The sequence below is a fragment of the Mesoplodon densirostris genome, chromosome 1, assembly GCF_025265405.1.
Source record: "Mesoplodon densirostris isolate mMesDen1 chromosome 1, mMesDen1 primary haplotype, whole genome shotgun sequence".
Lineage (NCBI taxonomy): Eukaryota > Metazoa > Chordata > Mammalia > Artiodactyla > Ziphiidae > Mesoplodon > Mesoplodon densirostris.
In genome coordinates this window covers 8190573-8204230 of record NC_082661.1, presented here as the reverse complement: position 1 = coordinate 8204230, position 13658 = coordinate 8190573, and the positions used below count along the sequence as shown (strand labels likewise).

The window sequence follows — 13658 nt, the reverse complement described above, 5'->3', positions numbered from 1 at the left end:
TAAATGTTGGGGGGTTCACACAATGGCCAGGCTCAGTGCTGGGACACAGGGACACTCTGACCTGCTCTCCACCCCCGGGGGCTCACAGCCACGTGGGTTCTGGACGTTGGGACCATCCTGGGGCTGGAACGATGTCCAGGGTCTCAGAGGGCTTTAAGCCCATTCCTAGCAATGGCAACGCTTCCTCCACAAAGAGATTGCCATCCAGTCCTAATAAAACCCCTCCAAGCCCAGCATTTTAATAAGCAGATAAACAGGTGGTACCGTGTTTCTTTTAAAATACATATAAATAACGTTCCCTGAGCAAAGATGCTATGCATCCCCAATAATCCTGCGTCATCCCTCCCCTCCCCCTGAGCCAGCTGGGGCTCTGGGTTCAATGCTCTGGGGGTGTACCTGACGCCATGCCAAGAGCATCTCAAAATATTGACACATTGCTCCCCATAACAGCCTGGGAGAGCGGGGGCCGTGAGCACCCTCCTTTTGCAGATGAGGAAACTGAGACATGGAAAAGTGAAGAGACTTGCCCAAGGCCAAGCCAGGCCCTACCCTGACTTCTCTCTCCAAAGGGGCCAGGTTACTGACGCTGGCAAAGAAGAGGTCCACCATGCCATGGCCAGAAGGGCCAAGTCCACATCCATCTGCAGAGTCCCGCAGAAAAGGGCGCTGGCTCTCACACCTCCCCTCTGTGATCCTGAGTCTACCCTGCTTGACAGTGCAGGGTCCTTGCCCCTCAAGAGCTGACCGGGAAAATAGGGCCCGGTGTTCTGGACAGTGAGAGGGTCTGGGCTTGAAAGGGAACAAGGAACAGGCCTCCTCCTCTCAGGATACAGGAGTTAGCAAACACCAATCTGGGATGCCTAGTGAAATTTGCATTTCAGATAACAAATTTTTAACATAAGTAGTCACATGCAGTATCGGGGATATACTAAGAAAGTATCCGTAGTTGATCTGAAATGCAAAGGTGACCACGTGTCCTCTATTTTTTCTGGCAGCCCCACCCCTTATCTCCCACTACTCCCAATAGCGCTGGTACAAGCTCAGGATGGGGTTTGGGGCCCCAAATCACACCTCTTCCTACTCTAGGTTATGGTGACCGAATAGAGTCACATAGGGTGATCGGCAGGGATGAAAGCCGTGGCTTTATGAATATTATCATCAGATTGGAGAACGTGCCCTGGATTTGAAGCAGAGTGACCCGCGTCGATGGCAGCTCCCATCCCCGGCGGTGTGACCCAGCCATATCCCTTAATGTCCGAGCCTTGGTTTCCTTTCCTGCAACTTGGGGCTAATAATGAAACTGTCCTACCTGCTCCCAGAACCGCTGGGTGGATGGACCCTCTGTTACATGCACAAGTGCTCCAGTGAAGCTGAAGTCCTAGCGAGTCCTACCGGGTTATAATTTATTTGTGTCACTTTAATAACAATAAATGAACAGGTTGATTCATTTCCTGACTCCGCGGTGCTTCCCTAGCTTTCTCTACCAGCCTAGTTTTCTTCCTCTACACAGAGTTCATGGAAACACTATATTCTGGAGGTGGTTAAAAAGGAAGCGAAGCCATAGCAAATTCGATTTATGTTTCTAATTCCATTTGAAACGACTTTGGCAATAAATAAACCACTCTCTCTGATTCTCTTAAATCAGCACATTTCGGCAGCAAAGTGACATGTTGGAATCAGCAGTGTGCTCCATCTCACTCTGTTGGCCCACGTGTGTCCACAGTGAAGGGACACTGAGGTCTGGCCCAGTGCCGGGCTGCCGGCCTCTGCAAGCATCAAGACACTGCCAACCGCTTTGGTCCCTGGCTCCGAGGGGCAGTAACTCTCCCCAGCACGAGGCCTGGTGACCTGCTGGGGTCGGCCTCTCTCGGCTCCTCTATGGTTGCAGGGTGCCCAAGGAGGTTTCACTGTGTTGAGTCTGTGAATTGATGCAGGGTGTTCAAGAGGGATGGGGGGGTTTGGGCGGAGATGCCAGCCGAGGCAGGATTCCAGGACTGGCATGTGAACCAAGGGCCCTGCCCTTTAGCCTGAAGCAATTACCCGGGGATTCTTGCCGGGTCAGGGATACTGTGAGTTCATGAGCGCAGCTAAGCACTGGGCCCTGGAGTCATCCCGGATCAGCCCCCTACTAATCAGAGAGGCTGGGGAGCGCCTGAGCCCAGGATCCCCATTCACTCGCCTGGGTAATGGGGATGATTCTCTTGTCCACCGCTAAGCTGCCATGAAAATGACCTCACAGCATCTGTCATCCATCACCGACTAAAGCACTTAGCACGGGGCCTGGCAGCTGTCAGCTCAACACAACAGATAGAGAGGGCTTCCTACCAGTGGGCAGACACCCTGGGAGCTCAGAGAAGCTATGCACATGTGCACACATACCCTGACGCCTAGACACACACACACACACACACACACACACTGACACTCAGAGGGTTTGAGGTAAGGCCCTGGCACGTGGATGTTTAACAAGCAGCCCAGGTGACTCCAATCACAAGGAAGCCTGAGGCACCACACTAAGGGAAACCGGGGCTCCCCAGCCCTTGGCAGTGTCAGAAACACCTGGAGAGCTTATTCCACTGCAGCTGGGGCCCCAGGTCTGCATCTCTAACAAGGCCCCAGGCGATACTGAGGCTGCTGGGCAGGGATCCCCCCTTTAGTGGGGGAATTACTGCAACTGTGCAGGGACATGCAGAGCTCTTTGAAGAGAGGCCAGAGGCTGTGATGCTTTGGGGAGGGAGGCAGACATCGGCCACCAGGAGCTCCTCCACCTGCAGCCAGCGTCCACAGGTCCCTCCGATCCAGCAAGTACAAAATGATCCGGAAGCAGGCGGGCGTGCCTCACGCCTCCGTCCTCCTCAGCCCTGCACCTGACTGCTCCCCAAGTGGGTCTATTCCAGCAACTATTGCTGTGTGGCCTAAAGCAATCATTTTATTGTATTCATGGATTGGATTCTACAGGCCGGGAGTTCAGGCAGGGCATCCGGACAGCTTGTCTCTGCTCCACAGTGTCTGGAGCCTTAGCTGGGAAGACTCAGGACTGGAGTCTGGAATCATCCTGCGGCATCTTCACTCACATATCTGGCAGTTGATGCTAATAGCAGCTAGGGCCTCAGCTGCGTCTGCTGGACAGAACCCAACATGTACACGTGGCCTCTTCACGTGGCCTGGGCTTCCTCCCAGCATGGCAGCCTCAGGGCAGTCAGATTTTTCTAGAGATGTCAGGGCTCCCCGGAGAACCTCGCTCTGTTACTTCCACCACATTCTGGCACCTAGAAGATCAGCCTAATTCAAGGGCAGGGATATCAATGCCAGCTCTCCATGGGAAGAGTGCCATAGAACTCACAGACATGTTTCAAACCCACCCACCAAGTGTCTCCAGGGACTTCCCTGGCGGTCCAGTGGTTAGGATTCTGCACTTCCACTGCAGGGGGCACAGTTTCGATCCCTGGTGGGGGAACTAAGATCCCACAAGCAAGCCGTGCAGCACGGCCAAAAATAATAAAATAGAATAGAATAAAATAAAATGTGTCTCCAGAAGGCACTCTCTCCTTCACCCCCCAGCCTCCACCTTGGTCTAGGGTCTCCCTGTCTCCCATCAGGGCTTTTGAAACACCTTCGTTGTTGGTCTCCCCACCTCCAGCCTTGCCCTCCAGGCCAGCCATCACCAGCAGGGATGTCCATAACAAAAACAGATCCAGTTGCCTCCTACCTGGTCTCCTCTGGCAGAGCCAGTGGTCTGACTCGCAGCATTCCTTTCTCGCAGCCGCATGGCCTCCCAGTCTCTGCTCTAGTCACGTTGCATTCCAAACCTCCCACTCTCCTTCCTGCTCTGCCACCTTCACACAAGCTGGTTTCTCTACAGGGAAATGCCCCTTCTTCCCCTGTGTGGATCCTAGAAAACTCCTATTCATCCTTCAAAGCCCCGCTCCAAACTCACACCCTCTGTGATGCCATCTCCAACCCATTTATGATTATAATTGGGTGCAGACCAAAGGTTTCCAGTCTTAGCTGCACACTGGAGTCACCTGGGGAGCTTTGACATATATTGATAACTGGCTGCCACTGCCAGACATGCTGATTTAGTGGACTGGGTGCAGCCTGAGCATGGGGACTTTTAAAACTCCCCAGAAGATTCTAGGGTGCAGCTAAGGTTAAGAACTGCTTGTACAGACCAATGGCTCACAATATGGCTGCACATGAAAATCATCTGGGGATTTTTAAAAGCATGCCTTTTCCCCAGGGCCCTACCTCAAAGCTATCAAATCAGAATCTATAGGGGTGGGGCCCAGACAACGCAATGGGTCCTTTATGAAACCTGCCCAGATGATTATGTAGCCAGGGTGAAGACACACGGGGGGCAGGTTCTAGCTCTCATTCAAAACATGACATCATGGGGTATGCTCAAAACCTCAATCTAATTTTCAATTTATAAGATGATCTTTATCCTAGAAGTGCACAAGGTCACAAGTCTGTTGAGTTTTTATAGAACACATCACGAGGCATTTTCCAATTTTAAAACCAATAAATGAATGCAAAATATGAATAATTTAAATATTAATTTCATGCACATAATAGATCCTCAATAAATATTCATTGAATGAATTAATCAGTCAATCAATCAATACAGTCCTAGTTTTAGACCTGTCCAAAACACTTCTACACCCCCCCTAGACTGTGAGCTCCCTGAGGGCAGGCCTGGGACCCCAGCCCCCAAGCAAGGACATTTGATGAATGAAGCAATGACTCTGCACACAAAGCAAAAGGGCCCTGAATGTTCATGGCTCTCTCTATTTTCTAGGTGTGCCATGAATTACTAGATGAACAGGGGAAATGCAAATATGTCATTTTTGTTGAAAGGATGACTATATTACAATTTAATTATGGAAAAAGTATTGGGTGATTGTGCTTTTTTAGAGGCCTGGGGAGAAGCCCAGACATGGCTTTTCAACTTGACAAGAAGCCAAAGGCTCAAAGCCCAGACACGCATGGAGTCAGGTCAGGTGCCCAGCACTGCTCCGTGCACTGTCCCCCACAGTGCAGTGGCTCAGCCTTTCCTAAGGAGCCCTCACTGGGGCCGTGGCCTCTGCCCATGGCTGGTGGAGGGTGGATGGTGGAACTGTGGCCTGTGCACCTCCCCTGTCTTGTGACCTCAGCTGATTTGGCCCCTTAATGGTAAGAATATTCTTCCCCAAAGCCCCCCACCAGCTTGGAGCTGCAGCCCAGTGGTAAAGAGGAAGGGATCTCAATCAGACATCCAGGGTTCCAGTGCCTGGTCCACCACCTATTAGCTGTGTGACTAGGGCAAATCACTGAGCCTCTCTGAGCCCCAGTTTCCCCGCCTATACAACAACATCGATGTAGTACCCGCCCCAAAGGTCACTATGAGATGAAGATGGAGTGATGTCTACAGAGCCTGAACACCAGGCCTGGTGTGGAAAAGGGGATCGGGATTTGACAGGTGACAGCACAGAGGTTGAGCCTTCAGATTCCAGGCTGCCTCTTAGTCACTGTGCCACTTGGAGCAAGTTGCTTACCTCTGGGCCCCCAGCCTCCCTGGCTGTGACGCTGGTACCCAGGCCTGCATTTCTACCCTCCAGCTAGAAAGTGGCCTCCAGCCACGCCTCACCTCAGCCTCCACACATCCGGGAGGCATTCTCCCCGCTGCCCTGTCCAGCCCTCCCCCAGCACACACACACACAGACACACACACACACAGACACACACACACACACACACACACACACACGCGTCTCTGTTTCTATGTTGGCCCCTCTGACAACTTGATGCCTCCTTCTCCCTCCGGCCCACAAGCTTTGCCCATCCTTCGGTCCCAGGCCCTCTCAGGCCTCATGTCCTTCTCTCTCATGATGCCGTTGTCTGGGCTTCAGAATCACAAGCGTCCTAATTCCAGCTCAGGCTTTACACCCCCAGCTCTGAGCCCCAGCTCCCTGTCTGATGATGGTGCATCCTTCCTACATCAGAGGGTGGTAGGGTATGTGCGTAAGTGCTTGGCCTGTTGGGGCCCCAATGGCCTGACTACTCTGAACCTATTCACACCGATGTAAAACCAACCAGTCAACAAGCTGGACCTCTCAGGAGCCCTCCCACACTGGGGAGAAGACTCTGGGGGAAATGTCAGGATTTACTAGGAATTCTGGAAAAAAATAATAATAAAATGGAGAAAATGTATATATTATATGAGTATTAGAATAACATTCCCCGGTGCTAAAGAAATATATAAATCTTCAGGTTGATGGGGCCCACTGTCCAAGCAGAATGACTCTGCACTAGAGGCAAAGAAACCCTCACGACCTGCAGACATTCACCACCCCAGTTCTCCCTTCACAGAGAACACCCAGAGCACAGAAGGCAAGAACCAGGGTGAGCAAACAGATTCAGAGAACGGAAGGAACTTCTACAAGATGAATGTCCTTAGAGAAATTCAAGAAGATAATGTGGCCCTAAAAAGAGAACAGGTTGTGCTTAAAATGGAGCAATTAGAGATCAAGAAAGAGTTCCCAGACTTATGGTTACCAGGGGGGAAAGCTGGGGGAAGGGATAGTTAGGGAGTTTAGGATTGACATGTACACTCTGCTGTATTTAAAATGGATAACCAACAAGGACCTACTGTATAGCACAGGGGGAGGACCACAATATTACTCAATATTATATATATATATATATATATATATATATATATATATACTCAATATTATATAACAACCTAAATGAGAAAAGAATTTGAAAAAGAACAGATACATGTATATGTAGAACTGAATCACTCTGTTGTACACCTGAAACTAACACAACACTGTAAATCAACTATACTCCAATATAAAATAAAAAGTTAGAAAAAAAAGTTCTTAGAAATGCCATTGCTAGAACAAAAAAACCTGAAGTTTAGGAAATCTCTCAGAATGTGTATCAAGAAGACAGAGGATAATATGAGAGAAAATATATAAGATCAACCTAAAAAGATCAACCTATTAAGAATTCTAGGAAAAAAATAAAAGGAAGAAAATATATAAATTATACAAATGATAGAATAACATCCCCAAGCACTGAAGGAACATGCACATCCTCAGGTCAATAGAACACACCAGGTACCAAGAAGAATGAATGAAAAAAGACCCACTCCCGGACACATTCTCCTGAAAACTGGAACTCCAGGAGGAACAAGAAGATTCTAAAAGCTTCCAGACAAGAAAAACAGATTATCCACAAAGGAATTATAATCACCTTTGACATGTGACTTCTCATCAGCAACACTGGAAACTAGAAGACAAAGAGTGATACCCCAGAATGCTTATTAAAGAAATAAAATTCTAAACGTATAATGCTAACTTTTCTTTTAAAAACTAATAAGGGTAGGGCCAACATAAATCTTTTGAGACATAAAAATACTTAGAAAATTTCCATACCAAATATTCTTTTTTGAAAAACGTTCTCTCAGGATATTCTCCAGCAAGTAAAAAAGTAATCCACGGAATTTTTTAAAATGGGAATTCTAAAACAGAATAGACTTAGCTTTGCATTTGGGGCTCTTCAAAATTCCAATCATGCATGCCAAACTACATAGTAATCAAAAGTTTAGCTTACTGTATTTTATTCCAGCAAAATATCTTTATCTATGGCAAACTCACTTCTCTACCCACCCATATACTGTCTAGATAACATTTCCCAGGTATAAAATCAGCCACCAATTCTTTGCTCAGTGAGAAAGGACTGGCTCTCTCCCTGGAATATAGACTTCCCTGCATCCCCAGGTCTTCAATAGCTTTTTAAAAATAGGTACTTTTTTATTCGGTCATTTCTTAGTATTTCCTCAAGAGAGATAGGCTATTACCATTTTCTACATCCTAATAAATGTGAGACTCAAATCTTATTCATTTTCAATTCCAAACTGTCACATTCATGTACAAAAAGTGGCGCTATCATTGTTCACATGTTGACTTCATTAGGAAAACTATACAAATAGTTAAAATAATGCAAGTTTTATTTCAGTGTCATAAGATTCCTCAAATAGAAAAATCAATTAATTCCAATAATGTTTCTTTTTTTTTTTCATCCAAGTCATGGACTCAGAAGAAAGCTTTTGGAAGTTTTCTTTATTAATTGAGCATCATCTGAGACTATTATGAATACTACTGTGCAATTGACATTAAGCTAAATAGTACTTGCTTTTGCAATGATAATACAAATATAGTTTTTGGTGGAGCACAGTGTCATGGTAAAAAAAAAAAAAAAATCCTTACTAAATTAAGAAACCTGGGCTTCCCTGGTGGCGCAGTAGTTGAGAGTCCACCTGCCGATGCAGGGGACACGGGTTCATGCCCCAGTCCGGGAAGGTCCCACATGCCGCGGAGCAGCTGGGCCCGTGAGCATGGCCACTGAGCCTGCGCGTCCGGAGCCTGTGCTCTGCAACAGGAGAGGCCACAACAGTGAGAGGCCTGCGTACGGAAAAAAAAAAAGAAAAGAAAAAAAAAAAGAAAGAAACCTATGAAGCAGAAATTTACTTGTAATTGTTGATGGTACACATATAATTCATACTGGATCCAAAATAAGCTGGTATTCTACCAATATAAGTAAAAGCTGTAGTTGCCAACATTTTGTGACAACACTGATGAAGTTTAAAAAACAAAAAGAAAAAGAAAAAACATGCTTCAGCATGGCTTAATGTGCTTTGTCTCTGCTACCTGCCATCTATCAGATTTTAGAATAGTTGGAACTTTTGAAGTCAGTCTCAGTACCCTACAACAATATTGAACTTTTCTGTAAATGAATTCTGTAAATTTTGGATGCATGTTGTTCAAAAAAATTAGAAAACCTTGATTATTTAACACTTGGATTTTTAGTTTCTGAAGCTCTGAAAGAATTACATTAATTGAAAACAAAGCTTGCAAATAAAAAGACATTGGAATTTATCCCTAAAAAGTACGGGGGAAAGGGAACACATTAATTAATAAGAGCTCAATATTGAAATTCTATAAGGGTACTTCAGAATATCTTGACTTGTGAGAAGAATCTTTTGATGGAGCTTCTATTTTTAATTAGAAGAAATTACAGTCTGTCCCAGAAGGGCAGGAGATTGAAAAAGCCTACCATCTTGCAGCATCTAAATTTAAGGAAGCATTCAAAAGAATCATAAAGACAATTTGATGAGTTTTGTCTTGTAAAAATATTTGCTGAAGAAAAGTATTCTGGAAAGAGGCAAAAAGACAGTCCCTGGGAGCCGAAGTCGGCCAAGTGCCGGCGGCAGGGGATTGTGGGAAAAGATGGCAGCCGCCATTCACCCCCGAGTTGTCCGGGCCCTGCCAATGTCACGTCGCATGGGGTCACAAGTGATCGTCCCCTACCGGAGTGAGCCATATGACACCATGCACCTTCTCCCTACGGGTGACCTGGGCCAGATTATCTTTCTGGAATGGAAAGGGAGAGACAAGGACTCCATCCTAAGAGCTGTGGAGCACAGCAGCATGGTCATCAATCTCATTGGGCGAGAATGGGAAACCAAAAACTTTGACTTTGAGGATGTTTTTGTAAAGATTCCCCAAGCAATCGCTCAAGTGTCCAAGCAAGTTAGAGTTGAAAATTTTATTCACATTTCACATCTGAATGCCGATATTAAAAGCCCTTCTAAATATCTGAGAAATAAGGCTGCTGGAGAGAAAGAAGTGAGAGACACATTTCCAGAAGCTACCATCATAAAGCCATCGGAAACCTTTGGAAGAGAGGATAGATTCCTCAATCATTTTGCAAGTATTCAATGGTTTAGTGTTGTCCCTCTTATTTCCTTGGGCAAGAAGACAGTGAAACAACCAATATATATTGTGGATGTCACCAAAGGAATTGTTAATGCAGTTAAGGACCCAGATGCCAGAGGGAAAACTTTTGCCTTTGTTGGGCCCAGTTGGTAGGCCCTCTTTGACCTGGTGCAGTACGTCTTTGCCACGGCTCACAGACCCTTCCTGGCATACCCTTTGCCACATTTTGCATATCGATGGCTAGGTCGACTCTTTGAAATGAGTCCGTTTGAGCCCTGGACCACGAGGGATAAAGTGGAGCAAGTTCACATCACAGACATGACCCTCCCTCACCGGCCCGGCTTGGAAGACCTGGGTATTCAGGCCACGCCCCTGGAGCTCAAGGCCATCGAGGTGCTGCGGCGTCACCGCACGCACCGCTGGCCGTCTTCTGAGATTGAAGATGTGAAGCCAGCCAAGACAGTCACTATTTAGTGGTCCCTGAGCTGCCCTTGGTTTTTGGTGTCACTCAGGCCACTAGCGACCAGGCCACCTTTGGCAGAGAATCCTGTACATAGTGCATAAGAGCCCCTATTAAAACATCTGAGATCAAAAAAAAAAAAAAAAGACAGTACCTGGTAAAATATTTAGGCGGAAAGATTTTCACATTTTAATGCCAAAAAGTAGCATTGAGAACATCCTTCATTTTTCCCAAGCCCACTAGGTACCCTAACACCTATAGAGAGAATATTTTCCCAATTAAGAATATTATAGTCTACAATAAAGAGTAGATTAAAGGTGTCAATAATTTCAAATTTACTAACCACAAAATATTTCTTTGAAGAACATTTATGGGAAATTTTGTGAAAAAAAAAATTAAAGTGATGAGGCCATATCAGGAAAAAAATTGAATACCATTGACATTATGTTAGAGACAGACATGCCTTAAGAAACTGATTAAAGTACACTATTCTGCTTTTTTTGTTATTTATATTCAGATAATCAATATAAAGAACTGTTTGGGGTTTTAATTTTATTTATTTAGTTATTTATTTTTGGCTGCGTTGGGTCTTTGTTGCTGCACGCGGGCTTTTCTCTAGTTGCGACGAGCGGGGGCTACTCTTTGTTGCAGTGCGCAGGCTTCTCATTGCGGTGGCTTCTCCTGTTGTGGAGCAAGGGCTCTAGGCGTGTGGGCTTCAGTAGTTGCAGCACGCAGGCTCAGTAGTTGTGGCTCGCGGGCTCTAGAGCACAGGCTCAGTAGTTGTGGCACACAGGCTTAGTTGCTCCGTGGCATGTGGGATCTTCCCAGACCAGGGCTCGAACCCGTGTCCCTTGCATTGGCAAGCAATTCTTAACCACTGCACCACCAGGGAAGCCCTAAAGACCTGTTTTTTAATTTTACTCTATTGTAAATAAATGTTACTTTCGTTTTAGAAAAAACTTTATTATTGAAAATAGTTTTTAATAGAACTATTTATAGTACCAACATAATAAAATCTGTCAGTCAAGAAATAAATATTTTCAAGACCTAAAAAATTTTATTTTATTTATTTATTTATTTTGACTGCATTGGGTCTTCATTGTGTGTGTGGGCTTTCTCTAGTTGCAGCGAGTGGAGGTCTACTCCTTGTTGCGGTGCGCAGGCTTCTCATTGCGGTGGTTTTTCTTGTTGCCGAGCACGGGCTCTAGGCATGCAGGCTTCAGTAGCTGCAGCACGCGGGCTCAATAGTTGGGGCACACAGGCCCTAGAGCACACGGGCTTCAACAGTTGTGGTGCGTAGGCTCAGTAATTGCAGCGCACAGGCTCTAGGGCATGCGTGCTTCAGTAGTTGTGGCTCGCGGGCTCAGTAGTTGTGGCACATGGGGTTAGCTGCTCCGCGGCATGTGGGATCTTCCTCGACCAGGGATCGAACCCGTGTCCCCTGCATTGGCAGGCAGATTCTTAACCCTTGTGTCACCAGGGAAGTCCCTTTAATTATTTTAGAATCTCCTTTTCTCCTCAAAAGCCTTGACTTGGTGTCATCCATAAAATATATGGTCACTCTAGCCAAGAAGGATGAGGAGGCATACTAGTTCTCTGTTGCTGTGTAACACATTACCCCAAAGCTTAACCGCATGAAACAGCCAAAGGTTATTGTCTCACAGTAGAGAGAGGATACTGTGTGGCTCACGAATCTAGATGTGGTTCAACTGGACGCTCCTGGCTCAGGGTCCCTGGTGCCGCAGCAGTAAAGCTGTCAGCCAGGCCTACAGTTAGATCTCAAAGCTTGACCCAGGCTGGGAAATCCGCTTCCAAGCCCACTTGTGTGGCCGTCAGCAGGCTTCAGAAGATGTGCCTGCAGGCTTGCGGTGCAGTTGTGGGCCTGTATTAGTCAGCATGGGCTGCTATAACAAGTCCCACAGACTGGCAGCTTATAGAACGGTTCTGGAGGCAGGACGTCTGGGATTGAGGTGCCCGCAGGATTGTTTCTCCTCAGGCCTCTCTCCTTGACTTGTAGTCGGCCGTCTTCTCCCTGGGCCCTCACACAGTCCTCCCTCTGTGGTTTTAGGTCTGCATCCTAATCTCTTCTTATAAGGATACTGGATCAGTCATATTGGATCAGGGCCCACCCTAAAGGCTTCCTTTTAACCTAATCACCTCTTTAAAGACTCTATCTCCAAATACAGTCATGTTCTGAGGTCCTAAGGGTTAGGACGTCAACACATAAATTTTGAAGGAATAGAATTCAGCCCATGGCAGGGCCTCTCCACCTGAGGGTCCCCACAGCATGGAAGCTTGTGATTCAAGATTGAGAAGAGAGAGAGAGAAGAGAGACTTAAGACAGCAAGACAGGGCTTCCCTGGTGGCGCAGTGGTTGAGAGTCCGCCTGCTGATGCAGGGGACACGGGTTCGTGGCCTGGTCCGGGAGGATCCCACATGCCGTGGAGCGGCTGGGCCCTTGAGCCAAGGCCACTGAGCCTGCGTGTCCGGAGCCTGTGCTCTGCAACGGGAGAGGCCACAACAGTGAGAGGCCTACATACCACCAAAAAAAAAAAAAAAAAAAAAAAAGACAGCAAGACAGAAGCTGCCGTCTTTTATAATTTCATCTCAGAAGTCACATCCCATCTTGTCTGCAATATTCTATTGTTAGAAGAGAATCAGTGAGTCCAGAGGGGGATAGGTTCACAAGAGCAGGGTCTCAGGAGGCAGCCGTCTTGGAGGCGGCCTTCCACAATCCGTAAGCTTCTCTCTCCAAATCCACTGGAGGGCCCTAGACTGAGAGCGGAAACACTGGCTTTGGAAAGGCAGTGTATCCTCCCTCATCTCTAGGGAGATAGTAGGAAGGCTAGAAACCACGTCAGCCTCTCTGGCTGCCCAGCATGACTACAAGATGGAGGCCTGCCGACAACAGGCGTGTCTGCACAGCTCTCTGGGCGGCTCCTCAGCAAATTCTGAGCTGGAAGCCGTGCGGGAGGCTGGTTCAGCTCCAGGCAGTGAGCTCAAGGCTGTTCTCCCTCGATGGCACATAGTCTTGTGTGTGAAGTCATAACCCAGAGCCTCACCAAGGCCTCCAGCTGTGCAAACCACCTCCACGTGGGGGGTTCCCCCTCTCCGTGGGGTTTCTCCACGCATCTTTCTGTACTCTGGACCCCGACTCAGCCAATGGTCTTCATTTGTTCTCTAGATGAGTCCTCCCTCCGCTAGCTCAGCCTCTGGTGTTTGCTTAACCATTTCAGGACACACACGTCACCCTCATCTCAGACGATGACGGACAACCTGCTTCTCCTTCGTGATGTTCACACAGCAGCCCAGGCTCACAGCAATCCCGCTGCCTCCCAGGTGGAACCGTTTCAAAGTCGCTGTAAAGCGACAGGGTAGGAAACACAGGGCCTGAGATGACTGAGGACTGTCCCCTCACAGACAGGTGGGCTGAC

General features: G+C 47.2%; 1 long non-coding RNA gene and 1 pseudogene across 1 annotated transcript in view; one reads left to right on the top strand and one right to left on the bottom strand.

Moving 5' to 3' along the window:
* LOC132488698 (uncharacterized) overlaps positions 1 to 13658 on the bottom strand; it is an 85178-nt gene that overhangs the window by 1045 nt on the left and 70475 nt on the right. The gene's annotated exons all lie outside the window — the stretch shown is intronic.
* Positions 9276 to 10238, top strand: LOC132488645 (NADH dehydrogenase [ubiquinone] 1 alpha subcomplex subunit 9, mitochondrial-like; annotated as a pseudogene).